Source organism: Pleurodeles waltl, chromosome 7 (assembly GCF_031143425.1).
Source record: "Pleurodeles waltl isolate 20211129_DDA chromosome 7, aPleWal1.hap1.20221129, whole genome shotgun sequence".
Classification (NCBI taxonomy): Eukaryota; Metazoa; Chordata; class Amphibia; order Caudata; family Salamandridae; genus Pleurodeles; species Pleurodeles waltl.
In genome coordinates this window covers 369,899,691-369,924,965 of record NC_090446.1, presented here as the reverse complement: position 1 = coordinate 369,924,965, position 25,275 = coordinate 369,899,691, and positions in this window count along the sequence as shown.

Genomic DNA, 25,275 nt, shown 5'->3' with positions numbered 1-25,275 from the left:
TCCTCGTCCTCGATGTCTTCTGTCCACGGTCCACGACGGCTGCTGGGTTGGCTTAAACGCACATATTTTGTTTTTCCTTGGAACTATTTTTGGCTGTTTTTGGCCATGATGACTCTTTTTTTATGGTTGGGATTTGTGGTTACTTTTTTTCTGATAATACATGTTCATTTTCTTCCTGATCGATCTGACATTGAGCACGTTGAGACTGTGTTAAAACCGCATTTTTCGTCTCATATGGTTCGAAGAGACTTGTCCACTGTAAACATTTCTGCAATACCAATTCCGGATGGGATTGTGTGGGATAAAGTAATGTTTGATATATATGGTCCCACTGAATTGATTCAAATACCGTATGTCCTCAAGTTATCAATGAATGATATTGTTATACCTGGCATTGTTTCTGATGATTGGGATGTGAAGACAGTAGATTCTATGCTAACGGATTTGCAATATTATACTGTCTATGACGATGAAGATGCTTACCAGTTTAGAGATAATCATGGTGACATGTTTTGTTACAACTATTATGGACACCACTTTATTCATAAAGCTAGTAGCCCTAAGTCCATGTTTAATTATGTGCAATGGGAACATTGCTCGACTCCTCCACAAGGGAGTTCGAAAACGTATTATGATAAATTTGCATATTTTTCTGGGCATGATCAATGAAATGCTAAGTCCTACTATTTTAAAGTTGCACCGTATTCTAATAAGCAAATGTTATTGACCGATACTAAATTACTGTATTCAAATTTGTTTGTATCTAAACTTTCGGTCGAGAGGTATGAATACTGGTTTAAAACTGTTGACTTAAAAAGTGTTTGGGGTTCAAAAAATTGGCAAATGCAAGGCAGGGACACGTTATTTAGAGCATGTATTATCCCTGTGCAGATGATTTTCCTCAATGACACAGTACAACAGACTAGCTGTTTGGGCTTAGCGACAATTAGGGAGTTGACTTTGCCTAGTATACCTGTCCCTTCTAAATTAAAAAATTGGCAGCACTATGTGAATGCTACTTTTAGTGACTTTACACATTGGGTCCAGAATGGTATGCTTAACACTTCATCGTTACATCCAGGCGGGTGGTTATTATGGCCTGTAGACACTAATGTGTGTCATCAACGTTTTGTCACCTCTTCAGGGGGGTTCAGGACTAGTAGGGCAGACCCTCGTTACGTATCACCAGAACATGCTGATATTATAACTACATACAGTGTGGGGAAGCTTTGTCAGCAATGGTTGAAGTCATCCACGCTGGATGCAGTTAAGTCACATCTCAAGTTACTGTCTAATGATACTGATTTACAAGATTTTTTGTAAGGTCCCAAAGTACCACGGAAGAAAAGGTTCTTATACGAGGTTTATAATGAGATTTGGAAGCTTTCACAACAAGAGGCTGCAGCCCGGTTGAGGCAGATTGATCAGGAAAATCTGATGCAGCCTTTGTCTGTTGTTGATAATGGCATGCATACCCTTTCTGACCGTGTTTACACGATTGACAGCATTGTTTCCTCTGCCATTGACATTATTAAATCGGACATGTCTTCTTTATATCATGGGCAGAGTCAGACGCGGTCCATCATGCAGCTGGGTTGGACTCTTCAGACCTTGAAGGCTGGTCGCGTTCCATGGCAGCACGTTCGTGCCAGAGAGATCTTTATCTCTTTTAATTTGACTCGTCAACAACAACTGATGGCAAAAAAGGAAGCGACATATGTTATGTTAAATATTGAGAAATTAGAGAAACTGCCTTTCACGGTGGCTGAGATTCCGTCAGCTGAGTGGTTGATTCATGGGGTTATTAATTTGCCTATCTCCACTTTGCAATTTACTTCTTGTTTGAAGCACATTCTGGTGGGTAGATATGAACTATTGGGAGACAGTTACATACACGAGGTGTGGGAGCTTCCCTTTCAGTACAGATGTGTTAATGGTTTGAAGGACAGTTAAGTTGTTCTTAACAGCGAACGCTGCTGTGGCATGCGTGCCGGAATAGTTTACATCGTCGTTGTCATCGTCGTTGTCAACAAGGCCGTTACGTGCTGTGGGAATGTGTTGTTTCCCCCCACTCAATTTAGGGAGGTAGCGGACATCTGGCCTCATATTGCTACTTCCAAGGTTAATTCCACAAGTTGAGTCGGCTAAAAGCTTTATTGTTTCAAAAGCATGTGGCCCTTACATCTGCTAGCGAGACCTACGCACTTCAGGTGGCAAGGTCATCGGCGGAGATACAGTCCCTTTTGAATACTAACTTTCCAAATCACTTCGGTGAACTTGTGGGACGTATATTTAATGCATCCAGCACTGCTGGTATTGCACATTTTTTCAAAGTCGTTGGTGTTGGTTTTGCTCATACCTTCTCTTCCATATTCGGTTTGATACCTTCGGCTATAAATTCTATTTTTGGAAGCATTTTTGGGGGTTTCCCGATTACTTTGGCTTTATTGGCTGGAGTCTTGCTGTTGTTGCTATTTTTTCGCAATGGCTGTCCCGTCACAACGAGATCCTGTATTTCTGCTCACGTCAGCGCAGCTGTGTCGTGAACGCATGATGCAACATTTTGGAGCAACACTCCTGGGACATTTGGAGTGTGACTGGTCTCTGTCATTCAGACCGGTTTTGGATTGTGTGCAACCCGTGTTTCGATGCCTTTGGTGCTCGTTTGAACATGCACTAGCTCTCTGTCTCTCACTGCAGCGCCCTCCAATGGTCGATACTGATCTGTTGATGTTCCCGATTAGGGTTCATTCCCAGACTTGTGCACTACGGATGCGCTTGCTTTGTGAGGCGGTTTATGAGATTCCTTTCCTGGAGGAAGATGGTATTGTCTCTTTCATAGGCCCTGCACGGGGTGCCGCCCTGAATGGTTTTGGGGCTTTGGATCACACCTGCTCCATGGTACTTTGTGACGTGGATCTTCCGATATTGACATATATCGAAGTGGAGGAACTCCTGCGTTCTATTGCTTCTGTCTGACGATTGGATTTTTACGAAATTGACACTATATTGAATTTGGCTTTATGGTCACATGTTACCTAAATTTATGACTTTGTTGTCTTCTCACCTTGTCGAAATGATTGTTTTAGATATTGTTTATATTTGGGGCATCCTTTTATATTATTGGAACCACTTACTACCGACAAGGGGAGGGTGTAGTGTGGTTAGTTTTACGTATTCATTGCGCTTTAGCTTCAGGCTTTAGGCCTTTGTGCATTTTGCCCTGAATATATTTTATTCATTTGCTGACAGCTTAGAGCCTCTGTGCACTTTGCTCTACATGCTTTTTATTAGGCTTCGTACTGTTATTTTTCAAATAGCCAGTTCTACGGTGTTGTTTTTTATTCATATCACACTGTTTTGCCTACTTCAGCACTGGAGTTCTCCATAACATATTTACTCTGTGCTTCAGTCAATGATACAGTCTGGTACATTGCCGATAGACGTGGTAGGAGTTTAGACTTGGCATTCCTGCATAGGGACATTTTGTGATCACGATGACATGTTAGTTATAAAATCACTTCCTTGTCCCAATACACGCAAGAGGGAGATTCCGACCAGAGAACCACAACTAGACGCTGACTGCCTCGTTGCAGATGCTGAACCAAGATCACAGGTCTTTGCTCAGGTATGAGGGCTGATGTCTCCACAGTGATTCTATTAGGCAAGCTAGACGCTTAACATGCTGTGCTCTAAATAGAACAAGCAGAAGGAGAGTAGAAACTGTTAGACAATAGGATAGCTTTGTTCTTATGTTTTACTCTCCGGGTGACTATTTCAATCCTACTATGTTGTATGGTTCTGGTTATTGCGGCTCACGCCTTAATATCTAAAATACAGTTGTTTTATTAAAACATTATATAAAACTTATACTGTCTTTGTCATTTGTATATGAGATCATATTGGAAATAAGAGAGTTGGTTTGGATCTGAGTAACCACGACTTCCCTGAGAAGTTCCAGAGATGTCATGCGCTCGGCTGCCAAATCATTCCTTCCACATGGGAGAAATGAGGCACTGCTAGTTAGCCGGAGCAAAAACCGGATTTAGGGTGACAGAGTTCTTTACACATGGGTCAGACTCAGTCCCCCACACCGTTATAGATCCTGCTGCCTAGAAATCCAGTAGTCTCATTTAGAATAATGAGAGCCCACGCGACAAGGTCGCCACTTGGAGGAGGAGACAGAGGGGACACTCAGCAACACAGAGAGCCCATGCAGAAGCAGGCAGCACCCACAGAAGTACCTAAACAGGCATTCAGAAAATCTGAGCATGGCAGTCGTCTCAGCACAACAAAAGGGAGTCCCATGAAGTCGGAGGTCAACTCAGCGAGTTGGGCAATGCAGGACGGAGTACTGGGGACCTGGGCTGTGCTGTGCACGAAGGAAGTCTTGCAAAAGTGCACAGAAGTCCTAGCAGCTGCGGTTCATGCAGTACACAGGATTACTGTCTGGCGTGGGGAGGCAATGACTTACCTCCACCAAATTTGGACAGAAGGGCCACTGGACCGTCGTGGACACTTGGATCCAGCTCCTGTGTTCCAGGGACCACGCTCGTCAAGAGGAGAGGGGACCTAGAGGACCAGTGATGCAGAAGTTTGGTGCCTGCATTGGCAGGGGGAAGATTCCGTCGACCCACGGGAGATTTATTCTTGGCTTCCGGTGCAGGGTGAAGGCAGACAGTCCTCAGAGCATGCACCACCAGGAAACAGTTGAGAAAGCTGTCAGGATGAGGCGCTACAATGTTGCTGGTAGTCTTCTTGCTACTTTGTTGCAGTTTTGCAGGCGTCCTGGAGCAGTCAGCGGTCGATCCTTGGCAGAAGTAAAAGAGAGAAGTGCAGAGGAACTCTGGTGAGCTCTTGCATTTGTTATCTGGTGAGAAACCCACAGGAGAGACCCTAAGTAGCCCTCAGAGGAGGATTGGCTACAGAGAGAAGTAATCACCTATCAGGAGGGGTCTCTGACGTCACCTGCTGGCACTGGCCACTCAGAGGTTGTGCCCTCACACCTCTGCATTCAAGATGGCAGAGGTCTGGGACACACTGGTGGAGCTCTGCGCACCTCCCCTTGGGAGGTGCTGGTCATGGGAGTGGCCATTCCCCTTTCCTTTGTCCAGTTTCGCACCAGAGCAGGGCTGGGGGGATCCCTGAACCGGTGTAGACTGGCTTATGCAAGGAGGGCACCATCTCTGCCCTTCAAAGCATTCCCAGAGGCCAGGAGAGGCTACTCCTCTCAGGCCCTTAACACCTATTTCCAGAGGGAGAGGGTGTAACACCCTCTCTCAGAGGAAATCCTTTGTTCTGCCTTCTTGGGACTGGATTGCCCAGGCCCCAGGGGGGCAGAAACCTGTCTGAGGGTTGGCAGCAGCGGTAGCTGCAGAGAAAACCCCAGAGAGTTAGTTTGGCAGTACCCGGGCTCTATGCTGGAGCCCCGGGGATGCATGGAATGGTATTGGGGTGACAATTCCATGATCCTAGACATGCTACATGGCCATGTTCGGAGTTACCATGGTGATGCTACATATAGGTATTGACCTATATGTAGTTAATGTGTGTATTGGTGTCCCTGCAGTCACATGGTCCGGGGAATTTGTCCTGAACAATGTGGGGGCACCTTGGCTCACACTAAGTAACTTTGCAGCTAACCTTCACTAAGTGAGGGTTAGACATGTAGGTGACTTATAAGTTACTTAAGTGCTGTGTAAAATGGCTGTGAAATAACGTGGACGTTATTTCACTCAGGCTGCAGTGGCAGTCCTGTGTAAGAATTGTCTGAGCTCCCTATGGGTAGCAAAAGAAATGCTGCAGCCCATAGGGATCTCCTGGAACCCCAATACCCTGGGTACCTAGGTACCATATACTAGGGAATTATAAGGGTGTTTCAGTGTGCCAATAAGAATTGGTAAAATTTGTCACTAGCCTGCAGTGACAATTTTAAAAGCAGAGAGAGCATAAACACTGAGGTTCTGGTTAGCAGAGCCTCAGTGATACAGTTAGGCACCACACAGGGAACACTTACAGGGCACACTTTATGAGCACTGGGGTCCTGGCTAGCAGGATCCCAGTGACACAGGCAACAACAAACATACATACAAGTAAAAAGGGGGGTAACATGCCAGGCAAGATGGTACTTTCCTACAGTGTAGGGCCAGGAATCCCAGAGGCACTCTAAAATTGAACTAACACCAGTCCACAAATGCAGGGGGGTTCTCCAAGGGTTGGGAGAGGGGCATGGATGAGGGGGGGGGGGGGAACAGGGTGGGGACCACGTGGGGAAAAAAAATACCTCACACACCTCATCTAATATTTTGCTGAATTTAGTCTAAATTATCAGGCAAAGGTTTGGTATTGTCAGGAGGTCCAAGTTCTCGGGATCTGCACGATGCTGATAAATGGGCCCACTTCCAGGCAACACCAAGTCAGATGCCGTTATGGCACGGAACTTTGGAGGGGCCCGGCCGGGGGAAGGGGTAATCGGGAAGGATCAGCCAGGAGGGAGATCTGAAAGGGAAGAGGTTAATGCAGAATATACAGGAATACAGTAAATGATTATGCAACAATGAATCACTTCCTCACAATGATCTCACTAATTTCAAATGCCAACAGAAGAAGCAAAATCCCTATAAAGAAATTGTGGAATGAAGCTCTGCACCACACTTACACCAGAGATCCAAGAAAAGTTGCAGAACAATGTATCTCATAGAACAAGAACTCTATACAAAATGAGAATTTCTCTAAATAGAACCTGCTTGTTGTATGAATCATCAAATATAAACTAAAACTAGTGTTTTTTCAATGCCACGGACACAGCGCGAAATTATTATGTAGTCCTTGTTTCTGAATGAGATCACTCAACACGAGTTCGAACAAGAAAATATGAAACAAAAAGGCACAATGTCGTTTTCTCTCTGCCAAGAAATAACATGTAAACAATATTAACATTATGGCTTGTAATAGCGCGTTCACAGCGCGAGGAAATAACACAGTTTACTGAGCAAAATATATATAAACAATTATGTAGCAGATTTCAAAGAAGGGAATGACACAGAAAAATAGTTATTTTGAATCAGTAATGCTAAGCGACATACTCGGACTGTTACAATTATCCAAAGACTCCGAATACGGAGTTCACAGCGAGGGCAAGAAAGCCCAGAAAGGAATTCTCTCACCATCGTGAGCCGGCCGCTCGCAAAGGAAAGGCAAGTCAAAACGGGTCCAGGCAGCAGCACGGGAAGACACGATCTCCTTGCAGGTGTTTATAATAGGAAGCGTCGGTTAAAGGGGTGTGGCAGGTATTTATAGCCTGACCACACCCAAAATGGCTGTCATCAGGAAAGCTGGGAAATTAAGTCCTCCCTATCTTCCTGATAGTTCACATTGGTGTCCATGGGTAATGGTGAGAGCAATGAAGCCACCAATGGCCCAATCGTCTGGGCAGGTGACTTTTGCCGCAAAGGGGTCACGGCTTCACAGACATGGTAGCTGCAAAAAATGAGCAGTTACGCTCGCGCGCCACTGGGGTTTTGAAAGGTATAAGATAACACAAGCAATGAAGGCTGAAATTTACAGTCACTGCGCCCCCATTTGGGACTCTTCAGGCACCCCTGAGTGTCTTGACGATGTACTATCCGTGCCAATTAGGAAGGCAGTCATTGAGTACTGGGGAGATCTCTTTAGGGACGGATCCCTACTTTCTTGGGATGAGCTAAGGGAAGTAACAGGGGGGACTCTCTCCAGATTGAAGTACAATCAGTTGAAAGGTTGGCCACAGGGTATTGGAGCAAATCTGGTGATCAATGAATCATCTGGAGGAAAAATTACTCGGAGCCCTTCAAACTCCAAGGAAGTGCTGGTTTGGTACTGGGAAATCCTAGACGTATTGGACGGTGACTTTAAGCTGTCAGAAGTTCTTTGGGGAGAAAGTATGCCTTGGGAGCGGTTGCAAGAGTGGTGGCAAGTATCAATGTGTACTCTGTTTGATGTGGTGAAGCCTGCCCCTTTAAGGAGAAATCATCTCTTTTTCATTCACAGAGCCTACCTGTCTCTATACAAGCTTTCGAAAACGATGAAAGGGGGAGTGGTTAAATGTGCTAAATGTGGTATGCAGAAAGCAACAGATATTCACATGTTCATTGAGTGTCCAGCAGTTTATCCGTTCTGGGAAGAAGTACAAAACTGTTTTGAGTATATTAGGGCGAGACATTATGGTAAGCCTTCCTCTGATTATTTTTGGGACATTTGAGGAGTCTAGAGAGAGGAGAAGGGATGTGAAGAATTTGCTTTTTTACTCCATACTTCTGGCCAGAAGGGAAATCTGCTGAAAATGGGGGGGAGAGACACCACCCACTTATACTGTTTAGCTCAACGCTCTCTTCCACACCTCTAATATGGATATGGCTGTGGGAGTTTCCAAAAAAACATAAAAAAATGTGGTTACCACAGTGGAGTGGATGGGGAATTGGTAGTAATTAGTCTTGGGCACTGTGCCTTTTCTAATGAATAAACACCACTCTTACTCTCCAGCTGCGGTGCTTATGCAGCTCCCATGAGAGGGTCAAGTGAGTGAGACTGCCTCCCTGGCAATGGTCAGCTCTTCATATGAGAGGGTGAGAAAGGATAAGGTATGGAGATGGCTTGGAGTCTGAAGAGAAAAAGGACAAAAAAAGATTGTAAAAAATAACCATCTTAACTCAAAATTAATGCTTCACAATCAGCAACAAAACACATCAACCGTAATTGAGAACTCATAAAGGGCCTGAATAGGAAAACAGTTCCTCTTGCATATTCACAGAAAATATAATATAAAACCAAACCAAACTTTGGGCCTGATTACAACTTTGGAGGAGGTGTTAATCCGCCCCAAATGTGACAGATATACCACTGGCCGTATTACGAGTTCCATAGGATATAATGGACTCGTAATACGGCTGGTGGTACATCCGTCACTTTACTGTCACTTTTGGGGCGGATTAACACCTTCCTCCAAAGTTGTAATCAGGCCCTTTATTTTCAAGCCTCCCCATACTCTTGTTCATCTACTCGAATACTGCATCACAAAGAGGCTGCACTTATCTATTGCCATATGTGACATCTTCAATGATCCAGTGAAATTAGTCCTAATTATGAAAACATAAAAATTCTAAAAGATCACCAACCTATTAATCAAATCTACAACAGCCATTACTGATTTCAGATACTACAAGCATTATTTTTCTGAAACTACATTCAATGCCCTGGTCCCCCAACCCTCACAAAGGTTATACCTTGGCAACATGACTTCAACATACAGAAACAATTGAATTGCCTCAAAACACCATGATATATAATATATCTGACACATGTAATAACCGTACTATCTTCGATAACATACCCAGACTCAATTCATCTGCATAAGTTTACCATCCATGGACACTTAAACTGCCTAAAAAAACTCCCAATAAACACTACAACTAGCATATATTATTAGATTTCCTAGTGACCTCTCCTCCCAGAGTTCATTGTTCACATTCACCCATGAAAAAATATAGTAAGAGGCAAAATCCCAATATCCATTCAAATAGCCCTAATTATATATTTAAACTGAGAGAAAGAAAATACAGAATCAATATGCACATTGAGCCTATGGAACAAGTCTGCACTTCACAAATCCCTAATTTTGTTATCAAACATAGTTTAACTCGCATTTTTTAATCTAAAACTAATCTAAAATTAACCCAAAATTCCACAAAATGACAATCACTTGCTCAACAGTTAGAAAAAGCTACATAAAATATTTACCTAAAAAATGAAGACTAGCATGCTGTACAAACCTCCAAAGCAAGTTCAAGCAAACCCATGTTGCGCTCAACAGTTAATTTATAAAGTGTGTGCTGAGCTAGTTTGAAATCACAGGATTAGATTCACCTGTGCAGTTCGTTTTTCATTGGATAATGTTCATTCAAACTGAAACACCATGAAGAACACCTCCAAAGCCTGAAATGGAGCACGGAACACTTCCCCTGTCACCGTAGTAGGAAAGTTCACTGTGTCATTGGACACCAAAAATATAAAAAAGAAAGCAAATAGCTGATTACTTCAAAATTATTATTTAGTGATTCCTGAAAAATAAAAATAAACTGTTAAAACCACTAACACATTGAAAAATATAACTACCATCCACTACCGCAGACCAAAAATCTGGGTCATCACATCTTAGAACTCACAACCAATCAAGTGGAATGTAAAAACACTCACACTTAGTGCTACTTTTGCAATCCGAACAAAGGTTCTAAAGCAAATAAGAGAACATCGCAGATATAATCAATGTAAGTTATTCCGTTGATTAGAGTACTACTAAAAAACTCACTGAGAGATTGAAAAAAATCTAATTCAGTATGAAAGTAAACAGAGATAAAATACTAAAGCCACTGAAACTTGAAAAGTATAATTCCAATCCACTACCAAACTCAAGAATCATGATGACTCCAGTCTAGAACTCATAATCTGCTGAATAAAGAGTCTCTGCACTTCCACATAGAGCAACATTACAATTCAAACCAGCGAACACTAATACTTAATCACATTATGTGAAGATTACTGCTAAATAAAAATTAACTGTTGAAACCACCAACACATTTGAAAATCTCTAACACATTGAAAAAATATAATTCCCATCTGCTAGCGCAGGTGTTTTAATAAAGATTATTAATGAGTGTTCATGTATTCTGAATAAGGGGTTTGTGTAGAAAATATAATAATGTAGAAATATAATGCACTACTGTAGTAGCTTAATACTGTGAAATGTTGAATACGTGTTTGACTAATGTAGTAATATGTCATATTAAAGGTTATGCGTTATGTTTTAGCTTTATTAATTGTAGGCCTTAACTTAGTGAATGGCTTGGCCTACTTACCAGGCCTCTTTATGTTAAAAAAAATAGCTGTCCTAGAGAGGGAAAGTGTGAGTTTCCATTTTGCATTGTTTAAATGTGCTCGTAGCTAAGAATCGTTTCTCGTGAGAACCAACTGCTAGAAATGCTGTTTTTGTTAATGTAACATTTTGTGTGTAATGTGTGTGAGACTGACTTTCTCAGGAGGAGAACAATGGAGATACTGACTAGAGTGCAAGCTGCCACAATATTGTTACATGACAAGCCCAATGATGAGGACATTGCAGGACAACCAATAAACAACATGTGAACGGAGTAATGGTAGAATTCACAGATTTGAAATTTTACTTTTATTAGACAAAGTGTGAACATGCAATTAATTAACCAATGGGGATTTGGGCAGTAGTTTTAGTAGTTTTGATTTAGTGACACTGCACAGGGAGAAGGCAAGTTCAGTCTTGCCCATATTGCGTCCCGACAAGAGACGTGCTTAATTTTAATGCTTAAAGACTTTGCGTTTTCTGAACTTTGATGCTGAATCCTGATTGCCTTGCTGATCGACTGATATCCTGAGGGCGAAGACTGACTCTGCTTGCTGATCCACACTGAGGATAGGTATTATGAATTAGACTGTTGATTATTATGCATATATTCTTTTTCTTTGTAGGCACCAACTGCACTGTTTGATAAATCCATAGTTAGATTTTTTTTCTCCAAATTGGTGTTACTAAATTGTTTTGCATGACGCCCAACATTCTGATGCTAATCTGATGTTAGTTAAGGATCCTCACTAATAAAATTGTGCTGCTAGGGAATGATGCTTGATGAATTTCTCTGCTGAATTTGAATGTATGTAAACACTTTGACGCAGTTGAATTTGTTATTAATTTGCATCATAAACTTAGAGTGTGTTGTAGTTCAAGCTTTGACTAGATTACGTTTCTTCTGCCACTTTGGACAGCCAGTATTGTTTCTGTATGGGTTTCCTTTGATTTTGAGATTAATCTACATGACCTTAGCATTGTTAATATAGGGAAATAAATATTCTAACTTTTATTAAAAGGTGTGGTTATTCATGACTGAAAGGTCATGGTGTGTGAAAATTACTGACTCTATTGATTATTACTGTTATTGATTGTTGCTGATTGTGGATGTTGTGTATTGTTATTGATTATTGATTTGCATGTACTGGAGCTATGGTAAGAATATCTTAATTACGAGTCAAAAGGTTCGTCGACCTATTTGCGTCCCCTTGTAAGTTTACTTATTAAGGTCAGGTGCTCCAACAGAGAGGGTAGCAGAGGTAATGGTTAGTCTCCTTCAGAGCTTATCATAGACGTCCAGTACAGGGTCACAGGTGTTAACAGTGCTGGTAAAGAGAAGTGAAGGGTTGGCTCCTTAAGAGCCCATTATAGATGTCCAGAGATAGTAAAAGAGGTGAAGTTTCAGTATTATTGAGATTTGGATTTTGTTTTTAACTGATGCTAATTGGAAAGGAAATGTTTCCTTAAGCCTAGAAATGACTTTCCCAGAATTCGGGATCCTGCTAATGGTTGTTTGAGGATGTTCTCTGCGTTCTAATGAACAATCCGTAAGGTTTCTGAAGCGATTGTGTTACCTTTCCTATAGTGAACCAGCAGATTTGTTTTTGGGTTTTTGATTGGTGCCCGCAATTTTTTGCATTTGTTTGTGTGGATCGGAGTTTGGGAGGACAAGCCGCAAGACTTTGTCAGCTGCAGTACATGTGAGTGTGACGCCATTGGAGCAGCGCTGGGATAGGTCGGTTAGTGAGAAGGGTTGTGCACGGATTGGCAGCCATCTGTGAGAGGCAATTGGTTGAGAAAGTAGGTGAAAGGAATCTTGGGATTAAAAGTCACTTCCTGATTTGATTTTGAGTAACAAAAGGTAGAAAAGATGAAAATGTTCAAAGCTTTAAAGAGTGCCTTAAGGGGAGATACGTATATTACAACGAGTATAGGTGAGGCTACACCACCAGAGAATACACCAGCTTACATTGTAATGGAAGAGAAAGATGTTGTGCCATGTCTTTGGCTATAGCAATGGTGCAGATTGATAGAGAAGGATGGGAACTTAACGTTTCCTACAAATGGGACGTTCATTTTGAGGGTTTTGGAGCATTTAAGGATGGTGCTGTATGAACCGAAGCCCCTTCCGAGAATAGCACAGTTTGAAGCATTAGCGATTTGGGAACTGGTAGCCAGACAGCAACAGAAATCTGAGAGGAAGATGAGAAAGGCAGAGAAGACTTTAGCAGAGGCTAGAAGGGACAGTTATCAGAGAGGTTGGAGTATGGAGACTTTGCACAGAATTAAGTTGTTTCCGGCAATTGCGCAGGACAATGAGAAAGAAGGCAGGAAAGCTACTAGAAGGACTAACAGAAGTCCATCCGAAAATAGGGAGGTTAGAAAGTCTTAATGGTGGAGGAGGAATCAGATGATGATAAGTTTATTACGCAGTTATTGCAAAATCGCCCACCACCATATACAGCACATGAGAGTGGTCCAAGTACCAGGGCTGGTCCAACAGCCCGACACAGGTTAATGTGACAATGAGTCTGATGCAGGTTAGTGCTAGCCTGACACAGAATGTGATGCAGAGTGGTCTTAATGTGCCTACTACTCCTGTAGTGCAAAATCAGGTGCAACCGCTACAGGTTCAGATAATTTATCCTGATATGCCCATTATGGAAACAACTTAGAATTTAATGGTGCCTAAGGAACAGGTTTTCCCGAGACTGATGTTGGTACAGACTGAACCAACTCCACTTTTACTGTCTCAAGTGCAGTTGCAGGTAATGTCAAGATTCACTCCAGTGACAGGGACACAGTCAGATATGACCCCAATGATGAATCCGAATTTGGGAGTTACTCCCCCACAGAGTGCAAGTGCCAGAACAACCCTGGATGCTACATCGGTACCTATTACTGTTGGTCCAGCCGTACCCTTATTTGCACAGAAGAAAACGACTGTAGGTGATCAAGGAACCATGTCCCAGAGTATAATGAGGGGAGGCCATAATGAAGATGCTCGAATAGTCTCTCCTGTGGGACAGACTTTTGACTGATCAAGATCATTGTTAGATCTAAGTACATTTGTAGCACTTCCAGACACTATGGCAGGGTCAAACCTTACCTAGAGTTTGAAATTGTTGACACCGCAGACCCCGAATGCAGTTGCACAGCAGATGCCACCAGTCCAAGAAAGTAATATTTCGGTGCAAGGATTGACAGCTCAGCAGTTAACTTAATGGTTAGACATGTTGAATACCCTGCAGAGTGTTCCTAAAGGAGAGGAGTGTTGAATTTTGCCAGGCTAAGCATGGAAGCGGGTGAACTCATTGAGGGAACTATGGGGTGAACAGGTTAGAGTCCTACACAGAGGCGGAATTGAGATATTTGTGCTCGAAGATTACGAGGGAAGTGAGCAATGTGCATCAGAAATTAGCAAACTTTGCATAGAAGTACGGCATAGAAATAGAGAAAACAAAGCATTTGAAAAAAGGAGTTACAGATTCAATTTTGAGGCTAAAGATTTTGAAAACATGAGATCTGCCGGAATGAAGGCACACCTTAAGGAATTGCTTCAAAGTGCCCTGACTTGGGGAGCATTAGACAAGTGGGAAGGCAGGTGGGTGAAGAAAGGAGACAAGAGAAAAAGGGATTCTATGGATCTGACTACAAATGTGCAGCAGAATAAAGATACAGTGAACATTTTACCAATGAGAGAGATTCCGGGGGAAATTTTGTTCATGTCCCATGGAACAGAGGTGACATTCTGTCGTTTACAAATGATTATCCAAAATTGCGAGAGAAGCCAGTAGAGTGGTATCAGCAGAGAGACAGGTTTGTGAAACTCACAAAGTGTCTGTGGGAAGACTTGAACACATTACTAGCGATAGTGGTTCTAGCTGATCCGTGGATCGAGTGTAAGAGGAGTGTAGATTCTCCAACAAGCGAACCGGAGAGGGATCCAGGTGCACCATCTCCTGAGGTAATGAAATATCAATATAAGGTGAATGAATTTTTTAAAACGAGAATTTTGCTCAAGAATATTGATTGGCAGAGGATTGACAGGACAGCTCAGAAACCAAAGGAGTAGATACATGCGTTTTATGAGAGATTGTTGCAGGCGTTCAAGCATTACAGTGGTACAGAAACAATTGAGGCGAAAGACATGTTCCATTTTGTGCTCAGATTTGTAGAAGGGTTGAGACCTGAGATTAGCCAGATGATTAAGAGTCATTTGATTTGCTGGCAAGCAAAGCCGATTGATGAAGTGTTGCAGTGTGCAAAATACTGTAGTGATGAGATTGAGTTGAAGCAGAAAAAGTTTAAAGAGAAGGCGATGGTGATGCAGATTAAAGCTGTGCAAACAGGAGTGTAAGGACATTTTCTGCAGCAGTTACCACAGAGGCAGCAGGGAAACATTATGTTTCAGCCTCAAATGAGAGGTAGAATTTGTGAAGGAAATATGACTTGTGGTCCAGACTTAGGTAATGCAGGGGTTCAGAATGATGTGCAGGGAATTAAGAAGTTTTTGCCATGTCACGCCTGTGAAGCCATTGGACATTGGAAACGGGAGTGTCCAATGATGGTGCAGGAAGGTGTTGTTCAGGAGAGTAATGACATCACTTCATTCCAGAAAGTGAAAGGACCGAGAGGTCCTAATCCAAATTTTCAGAATAATGTGAATAAAAAGCAGAATTTTCAGCCCATGCAGCAGATGCAAATGCCACATGTTCAAATGTCATAGTTGCAGCTAATGCAAAAGCAGGTTCCCATGGTACATAGACAACAAATTCAAATAATTCCTGCCCCAATGGAACAGCAACAGATGATGCTTTCCCAACAGGTCACAGTTCAGCGGCTTAACCGAAGTAGTAACACAGTGCACCAATTCCCGTTACACAGTGAGAGTGGAATAAACGATGATTGGATGAGCAACAATTCAGATGAGGAGTTGTGTGTGCTTTCAACTGCCTTAGAAGTAGATCAAAGAGGTCTCTATGTGAAGGGAAAGGTAATGGGTCGCAGAGTTTCGTTCTTGGTTGACACAGGAGCTACACGCTCTACAGTGAGAAGTGCAGAAGTTCAAAATTTGCCCCTTTCGGGTAGAACAGTTCAGATTGTAGGACTAGTGAATCAGTATTTGACCAACCCGATTACAGAACTTGTTCAGGTTAAAATTGGCAACTTTGAGGGATTGCATAAATTCGTAGTCTGCGATTCAAGTCCAGTATCGCTACTGGGAAGAGACTTGCTTTGTAAAACAAAATGTTCGATGACTTGTTCAAATGATGGAATTGAGATTCAGATGAATAGTGATGATGAAGATAACCAAGCCCCAGAACTAGAGGGTGAAACTACAAATGAGGAGTACCCTTTGATTGAATTTTTCTCAATGGTCACTGTAAAAGAGCTTCATCCTGATTTGCAGGGAACAGTTAAAGAGAAAGTGTGGGATTTGACAGGAAAAGAAGTCGGTCTGATAGAGGGTGTTGAGCCAGTTAAAGTTACTGTGAAGCCAAATGCAGTTTTTCCTCAACTTCTGCAGTACCACATGCCGCAAGATGTCCTTATGAAGGTTGCCCAGATAATTGCAGACTTTGTAAAGCAAGGGGTTTTGAAGGAAGCATTGAGCAGTCCATGTAATTCAACCTTAATGGGTTTGCAGAAACCCTGTGGAAAAGTTCGAATTGTCCAGGACTTGAGAAAAATAAATGAGATTGTGGTGAAATGTTGTCCTGTGGTGCCAAATCCAGCTGTGATAATGTTTCAGATTCCATGTGGTGCTGAGTGGTTCACTGTCATTGATTTGTTGCAAGCCTTCCTTTCTGTGCCTCTTCATGAGGATAGCCAATTTCTCTTTTGTTTCAAATTTCTGGATCGTGTTTACTGCTAGTGCAGAATTCCTCCAGGGTTTTCAGTCTCCTTACGTATTTAATCAGATCTGGAAAAAGAGTTTGGAGTCATTGGAATTGCCGTTCTAATCAACCATATTGCAGTGCATTGATGATGTGCTGATTGCGTCCAAAACAAGGGACAAGTGCAAGTATGATACAATTGCACTGTTGAACCATTTGGGAAAAAGTGTCTCTGCTTAAATTGCAATACTGTCAGAAAGTAGTGAAATACTTGGGTCACCAGATTGAGAAAGGATCAAGAAAGATATACAGAGAAAGGATTACAGCCATATTGCAGATAAATCCCCCAACCACACAGAGAGATGTCAGGATGTTTTTAGGAATGGTAGGCTATTGTCGCCAATGGATTTCAAATTTTTCAGTCAGTTCGAGACCACTGCAGTCACTGATCCTATAGTGTTAGACCAGGCTGGAATAAAAGTGTTCACTGAATTGAGAGAGAGTCTGAGCAAGGCTCCAGAGTTGGATATGCCTGATTACATGAAACCTTTCACATTGTTTTGTCATGAGCGTGATGCATGTTCTTTGTCTGTCTTGATACAGGTCCATGAAGGTGTAAACCGCCCAGTAGCATATTTCTCAGCTGCTTTGGACCTAGTTGCAGCAGCTTTACCAGGTTGTTTGCGTGCAGTTGCAGCAGTTGGTCAAAGCCTTACACAGTGTGAAGGCATTGTGATGGAACGTCCCCTGATTGTAATGGTCCCTCACTCCTTTGAGATTCTACTTACAAGGACGAAAACCCAAGATTTGACTGGTGCGAGGTTGACTAGATATCAAACGTTTATTCTAGGGTCACCAAATGTGTCATTGTAAAGATGTGCAGTGCTGAACCCCCCAACTTTACTTTCAAAGAAAAATGTTGAAATTGAGCAAGTGGAAGATGTTGAGCATGATTGTCTTGAAGTAACTGACTTGTGCACAAAACCGAGACCTGACATTAGAGACACCCGATTGGAAGAAAATGACCAAATTATTTTTGTTGATGGTTCTTGTCTGAGAGACAATGCTGGGACACTGAAAGCAGGATATGTGGTGTGCACAATTACTGGTATCTTGGAAGCTTCTTGGCTTTGAGGAGTGTATTCTGCCCAAGTAGCAGAACTGGTAGCCCTTACTAGAGCGTGCCATGTTTCTGCTCAGCTGAAAGTTACAATCTACAAGTTACATCAGTATGGATTTGGAATAGTCCATGATTTTGGCCAGTTTTGGTCACAGAGAGGTTTCATGACCTCTTCTGACTCACCAGTGAGAAATAGTGAGAGAATTAAAGAACTGTTACATGCAATTCAAATGCCTGAAAAGATTGCTGTGGTGAAATGCAGTGCACATCTGAAGTCACAGGATTTTGGCCCTTATTACAACCCTGGCAAGACGGTGTTAAAGTGGTGGTAAGACCGCCAACAGGCCGGCGGTAAAAAAAATGGAATCACGAACATGGCGGAAACGCCAACATAGACAGCCACTTTAACACTCCAACCGCCACGGTGGTAGAAACAAACAGGGCGGCGGTCACCGCCAACAGACAGGCGGAAGACAATGCACCGCCCACCCTATCAGAAGATGCCAATCCGCCACCTTTTCCGGGGCAGAACCAACGCGAACAAAAACACGGCGGAAACAGGACTTGGAAGGGAAAACACTCACCTCTCCACACCCCACGAGGAACCAGGACGCCATGGAGACAGAACTCCAGATACTCCCTACGATATTCGTCCTGCTCCTCTATCAGGAGCACCAAAGATGGAGGCGATGACCACGGTGAGTGCTGTACCTACAACACGGGGCGGGGGAGGGAAAAGAGAGTGACACACACACACACATGCAACACGCAACACCCCCACCTCACCCACAACAACATACACACAAATACATGGCGCAACATTACATATACATCCCTCCCAACCCCCCTTATAAGAACGCAAGGACAAAAGGATATGAGTTGAACAATTGTAATCATGAAAAATCCAGTAGTCAAAACTCAAAATACAGTATATACAATTATGTACAACAACTACACAAGTCTGGATAGTACACCAATTATTGTCCGTGGACCACTGGGCCCAAAATGCATGGCCAAGGCCCACACATGATAGCAGACTTCAAACGTAGAGAACACTGCAGGGGCATCAGATCGAAATGAAACAGGCACCTTAGGGGGGGGGGGCACCTCAGCCTGATGAATGCACGACGCTACTGCTCCACAAGTGGGCTCCATGCCCACTGCTGTATCCTGGGGAGTGCAAACCCACAGTCTCTCAAGTCTCTCCAGTGGGTGGGTTGCCCACTGCTTTATCCTGGGGAGTGCAAAGCCACAGTCTCTCAAGTCTCTCCAGTGGGTGGGTTGCCCACTGCTTTATCCTGGGGAGTGCAAAGCCACAGTCTCTCAAGTCTCTCCAGTGGGTGGTTTGCCTACTGCTTTATCCTGGGGAGTGCAAAGCCACAGTCTCTCAAGTGGATGCCTTTCCCCACTGGTTCTGGAGGGGGCTTTGTGCCCAGAGTGCTTCATCCTGCCAAGGACTGAGGTAGTGGATGCCTGCTCCACTGAAAGTGGTGCATCATGGAAGCTGCCCAGGCTCCTGGAACTGACTACCAGCCTCGGACGACTGACGACTGGGGATGGCAGCCATGTCTGCGGTGGTGCCACTGGCTCAGGATGTTGCGGGCCGTTGGCGGTGCTTGCGGTGGTGTCAGTCGCGGCGGTGCTTGCGGCGGTGCTGGCGGCGGCCTCTGTGGCAGCAGTCCTGGTGGTGGCCTCTGTGACAGCGGTGCTTGCGATGGGCTCTGTGGCATCGGTGCTGGCGGCGGGCTCTGTGGCAGCGGTGCTGGTGGCGGGCCCTGTGGTGGTGGTGCTGGTGGCGGGCTCAGTGATTGCGGTGCTGGTGGTGGGCTCAGTGACTGCGGTGCTGGTGGCAGCCTCAATGACAGCGGTGCTTGTGGCGGTGCAGGTGGTGGTGCAGGTGGCGGTGCAGGTGGCAGTCTTCTCCGGTTGGCGTCGACTTGGACAGAAGTTGTGACACTGGTCCCATTGTCGGTGCCACCATGCCCTCTCCTGACCTGCCTTTTATTTTCTGGCCTTTCCCCACCTTGGATAGTGGCGCAGCTGTCTTGCCCCTATCCCCTTTCGTTTTCCCTGAGCCCTTGGTGGCAGGTGTTTTCTGATTCTCCCTCTGGGATGTGGGCAACTTTTTAACTTTTGCAGGTGGCGGAATGTCCTTGCCCTCGCTCCGTGGCACACTGGCAGCCCTGAAAGTTGGCGCACTCCAATAGCCCGCAGTTGCTGGCACCACGGTGTCTGGTGATGTGGTGGCTGAGGTGCTGGGTTGGGACCTGGGGGGGGGAGAGTAGGGAAGAGGTCAATATTAGCCAGGAAAAGTTTTTTAGACACACTGGGACGGGTGCCTGGGGTTTGGGAGTGGAGAAAGAGGGAGTGGGTGTAGGAGGTGTACGTATGCTGAATTTGGGTGTAGGTGCATGGGCTGGAGGCTGTTGTGAGGTGGATGGCTGTTGGCTGGGTGTGTGCCTGTCTTTGTGTACTTTGGGAGGAGAGCTCACAGGCACACTTGGGGAGGACACAGGGGATGTGTGAATGGTTGTGGGGGTGGTGAGTGCATGTGAGCGGTGTGTGTTGATGGGCGTGCTGGTGATGGAGGTAGTGGCTGAAGATGTAGTGCATGCAGGTGTGAGTGGAGACGAGATAGGGAGGGAGGAGGACGACGTGGAGGGGGGACACACAGTGGAGGCAGTGGATGTTGGTATGTCTGCATGGGTATGATGCTTGTGTGAGTGCCTGTGGGATGTGTGGTGCTTATGTTTGCCTGAGCCACCCTTGTGTGTTGAGGTGTGTGCATGCTGGTCTGATGGTGTGCTTGGGATAGGCTGAGGTACAGGGATTGGGTCTGGGTGGAGGAAGGTGGAGGGGGAGGCTGGACACAGGGACAATGGCTGCCATCAGTGCTGAGGCCAGAGCCTGAAAAAGGGCCTCAGAAAGGGACCTTGCCTACAAAGCTCACCCTGGCCTAGGGTAACCCACTGCCAACCTCCCCCACCCAGACACCTGGTAATGCGCGCAGAGTCAGATGGATGTGACTGTACTCACTCCCTTGTGGCTGCTGTGATGCCATCAAGTGCCCATCCAACTCCAGATACGCCCCCGCCAGGATCCGGAACATCAGGGAGACCATCCCCAGCTGGGCCTCCGCCCTCTTCTTGCTGCAGCGGCGAATGTCCTCCCATCTTTTCCGGCAGTGGGTGCTCCGTCTGTGGTGGACCCCCAGGGTCCAGACGTCCTTGGCGGTGGCACGCCAAATATACTTCTTCTGGTGGGCGCTGACCTACAGGAATAGTACAGGGGGAAAGGAAAAACTTTAACTGTCCGGACCGTCACAGACATTGGCCCACGTTCCCACCCTTGCCCTGACACACATACACTCACTGTCTGCTCATGCACGGCTCAGTCCCCCCCATGAATCTTCCATCCACACCACTCCAAACAGGCATTGCCCATGCAGCATGCTCACAGTGTACTCACCTGTTTGTCTGGAGGACCGTAGAGTAGTGTGTTCTGGGGGAGGACCCCATCCACTAACTTCTCCAACTACTCCAAAGTGAAGGCAGGGGCCCTTTCCCCAGACACATGAGCCATCGTCGCTTCCAGGCTGAGGTCACAGCAGCACTTGCAGTGTAGGTCCTCTCCTGTTGAAAGTCAGATATCAAGTGAGTGAACAGACAGAAAATGGCAGTCACATCCGCGGCGCTGCGTACCGTAACCGCCGGCGTACATCGTCATTGGCTCCTGGGACCCATAGGGTCCAATGTTAACCAATGCAGGATTGCGCCGGGGTCTTCAACCGCCTACCGCACAGTTACCTCATATCCCCTTGTCCCACCTTGCAGGTCAAGCAGCCGCCATTTCAGGGAGCCACATGGCATTAATAATAACCTCATCACACCTATCTAGGCCTTGCATACACACAGTAACAGGCACATTGTGGATTAACAAATGTGTGCAATTGACATTTTGTAATACCTCAGTGTTGGCTGTTCTCGTCCATAGGGCACGTCCACTGGGGCAGGTGATGAGATGGCAGCATCCTCCAGTGTACAGACCGCTGGTGGACCTGTCGACAATGGAAGAGAGACATGTAATAGTCACCTACAGACTTGATCGAGCAACAATCCATGAACTGTGTGCCCAGTTGGAGCCAGACCTGATGTCAGTAATCCGCCATCCCACAGGGATACCCTATCTGGTGCAGCTCCTGTCAGTACTCCATTTCCTGGCAAGCGGGTCTTTTCAAACTACAGTGGCCATTGCATCAGGGATGTCCCTGTCAATGTTTTCTAACGTGTTGTGCAGAGTGTTGTCTTCCCTGCTGAAACACATGCGCAGCTACATCGTTTTCCCTCAGGTGGAGGATTTGCCCACAGTGAAAGGTGACTTCTATGCCCTGGGACATATCCCCAACATCACAGGTGCCATTGATGGGACACATGTGGCCATGGTACCCCCCCCGGAGGAGTGAACAGGTGCACATAAACCGGAAGAGCTACCATTCTATGAATGTGCAGATGGTGTGTTTGGCCATCCAGTAAATCTCCCATGTGAATGCCAAATTTCCTGGCTCAGTGGATGGCGCTTACATTCTGAGGAATAGCAGCATCCCTTATGTAATGGGGCAACTCCAGAGGCACTGTGTGTTCCTAATAGGTGAGGACAAGGACCCTATACCCTGTAAATAGCTGTCTCGGTCTGGGGTTGTCCCTATGGGTTAGTGTGTGTCTAACAGTTGTCCCTCAACATTTGCAGGTGACTCTGGGTACCCCAACCTGTCATGGCTACTGACCCCAGTGAGAAATCCCAAGACAAGGGCAGAGGAATGCTACAATGAGGCACATGGGCGAACTAGGAGGGTGATCGAATGGACCTTCGGCCTCCTGAAGGCCAGGTTCCGGTGCCTCCATATGACAGGTGGTTCTCTCTACTACTCACCAAAGAAGGTGTGCCAGATTATCGTGGCCTGCTGTATGCTGCACAACCTGGCTTTGTGACGACATGTGCCTTTTCTGCAGGAGGATGGTCCAGATGGAGGTCTTGTGGCAGCTGTGGAGCCTGTGGACAGTGAAGAAGAAAAGGCAGAAGAAGAGTATATCGACAACAGAAACAACGTTATCCAGCAATACTTCCAGTGAGACACAGGTAAGAAGATATCACTGCCTCACACATCTCAAACAATTGTTTGACCAATCATAAGTCTGCCACTTTCACCCAGTGTATGGACCCTGACTTGTCACTTTGCCTTTCCATTTAACAGATGTGTGTCCCACTGTGTGACCTCTGCTATATTACCTCATGGACTAGAGCTGTGTTACATCGGTATGTTGACTATAAAATTGACATTGCTATATTCCATAGTTATTGCAAATACACATTTGTGAAAGCACAGACTGCCTCCAGATTTTTTTGTGATTCAAGGGTGTTTATTTCTGTGCAAATTAGTGGAGGGGGTTGTAAAATGGGCAGGGGTGATGGTGGACCAATGTCCATGGCAGAGTCCAGTCTATTTGTTTCACAGGTGCATTGTCCAAAGGGCCATAGGAAGTGGAGCTAGGGCAGTTTAAGGATGGACAGGGTGACAAAGTGGGACAGAAGGATGACATTCAGGGGGTCTCATTTCCTGGCGGGGGTCTTGGCATTGTTCACTGTCTTGTTCCTGGATCTCAGGGACCGTTTGCAGGGTGGTTCTCCATCTGCAGGGGGTGGGGTGCTGGTGTCGTGGTCCTGTGGCGGTGCCTCCTGTCCATTAGCGCCAGTGGAGGTGGTGGGCTATTCACCATCCAGGCTAGGGAAACGCCCTTAAGGCTGACTCCGGAACAACGAAGTCCTGGTTAACAAAAGCAGAACAACGCTTAACTTAACCACGACGTTGTTGTTTTGTGCCTTAACTACGCATGTGCTGAACAACGCACATGCGTGATTAAGGCACAAACAAGGGAGTCGGCTGAGGAGGACGACACGACGAGGCGACGACTCAGGTAAGTGGGGCGGGGTGGGGGGTTCATCATCCAGGCTAGGGAAACGCCCTTAAGGCTGACTCCGGAACAACAAAGTCCTGGTTAACAAAAGCAGAACAATGCTTTCCTTAACCACGACTTCCTCGATTGTTGTCTCAACAACCATTTCCTTTTCTTTTTCTATTCACGACTCCGGCCACTTATCTCCTTCCAGTGGATCTTTCGTCATTGTTCTCTTCAGAGTTGAACTTGGACCCTCTGCATGTTCTGCAGTGTTTTCTCTTGACTGACCTGCAGTTGGTTCAGGAGGAGTCAGATCACAATGGCTTTGATCTACCTCAACTCCTTTTCCCTCTGGGTCTGTCAATTGTTCTGTTTGTCTCTCAAGATTGTCTGCTTCTGCTAAAGCCTTCCTTTGACTAGGCTCTCCTGCTGCCTCAATTGAGGTAGGCTCTCCATCTCCCTCCTGGAGATATTCTCCTTTGTCTCTAGCATGAGTGACTGAACCGTCCTCAACGGGCTCAGATCCAGTCTTAGTTCCTCTTTGTTCTCTTTCCAGCCCTGAGACTTGTTTTGCTGTTGTTGGTACTCTCAAAAACTCTTCTTCCTCATGATCCAATGGACATGCCACTTTCTTTTATGACTCACATGAATCCAATTCAGACATTCCAGCGCACTTCACAGCTGTGGTAGTTGTCAGAACTACCTGATACGGTCCCTTCCAACGAGGCTCCAAACACGTTTTCCTCGTGTGTTTCCAGAACACAACCCAGTCTCCAGCTCTCAGGTTGTGCCCTGGGTCATGGATAGGTGGCAGTGTGGTGGCCTCCACATGCTAAGAGAAAGAGCGAACCACATCAGCCTTTGCAGTAGTCCAACACCATATCATCTGTAATGTTGACAAGTGCATTTGAAGGCACCGATGGCAAACTCATGGCTCGGCCCATAAGGATCTCATGCAGCAACAATCCTGTCTTCCTGTTGGGTGTGTTTCTCATTGACATCAACACTAAAGGCAATGCGTCAGGCCATTTTGAATTTGTGGACGCACACATCTTTGCAACGCTTGACTTCAAAGTACCATTCATCTGTTCCACTAGTCCTGATGCTTCAGGGCGGTAACTACAATGCAACGTCAGCTCAATGTTCAATGCTGGACAAAGCAATTTAATTACTTCATTGTTGAAGTGACTTCCCCTATCTGATTCTAAAGAGATTCAAAATCCTAAATGCGGTAGCAGTTCCCTAAGCAATAGTTTCGCTACCGTAAGACTATAATTTCCTCGTGTTGGGTAGACTTCAATCCAGTGGTTAAAAATGCAAACAATCACCATGATAGTACTTCGCCATTTGAGACAACAGACTATTTGACAAAACCAATTGACCCTCTTCTGAAACCCACAATTCATCTTGTCTTTGCACACATTTCATTTTGCTCCATGAAAGTTTTTCCTC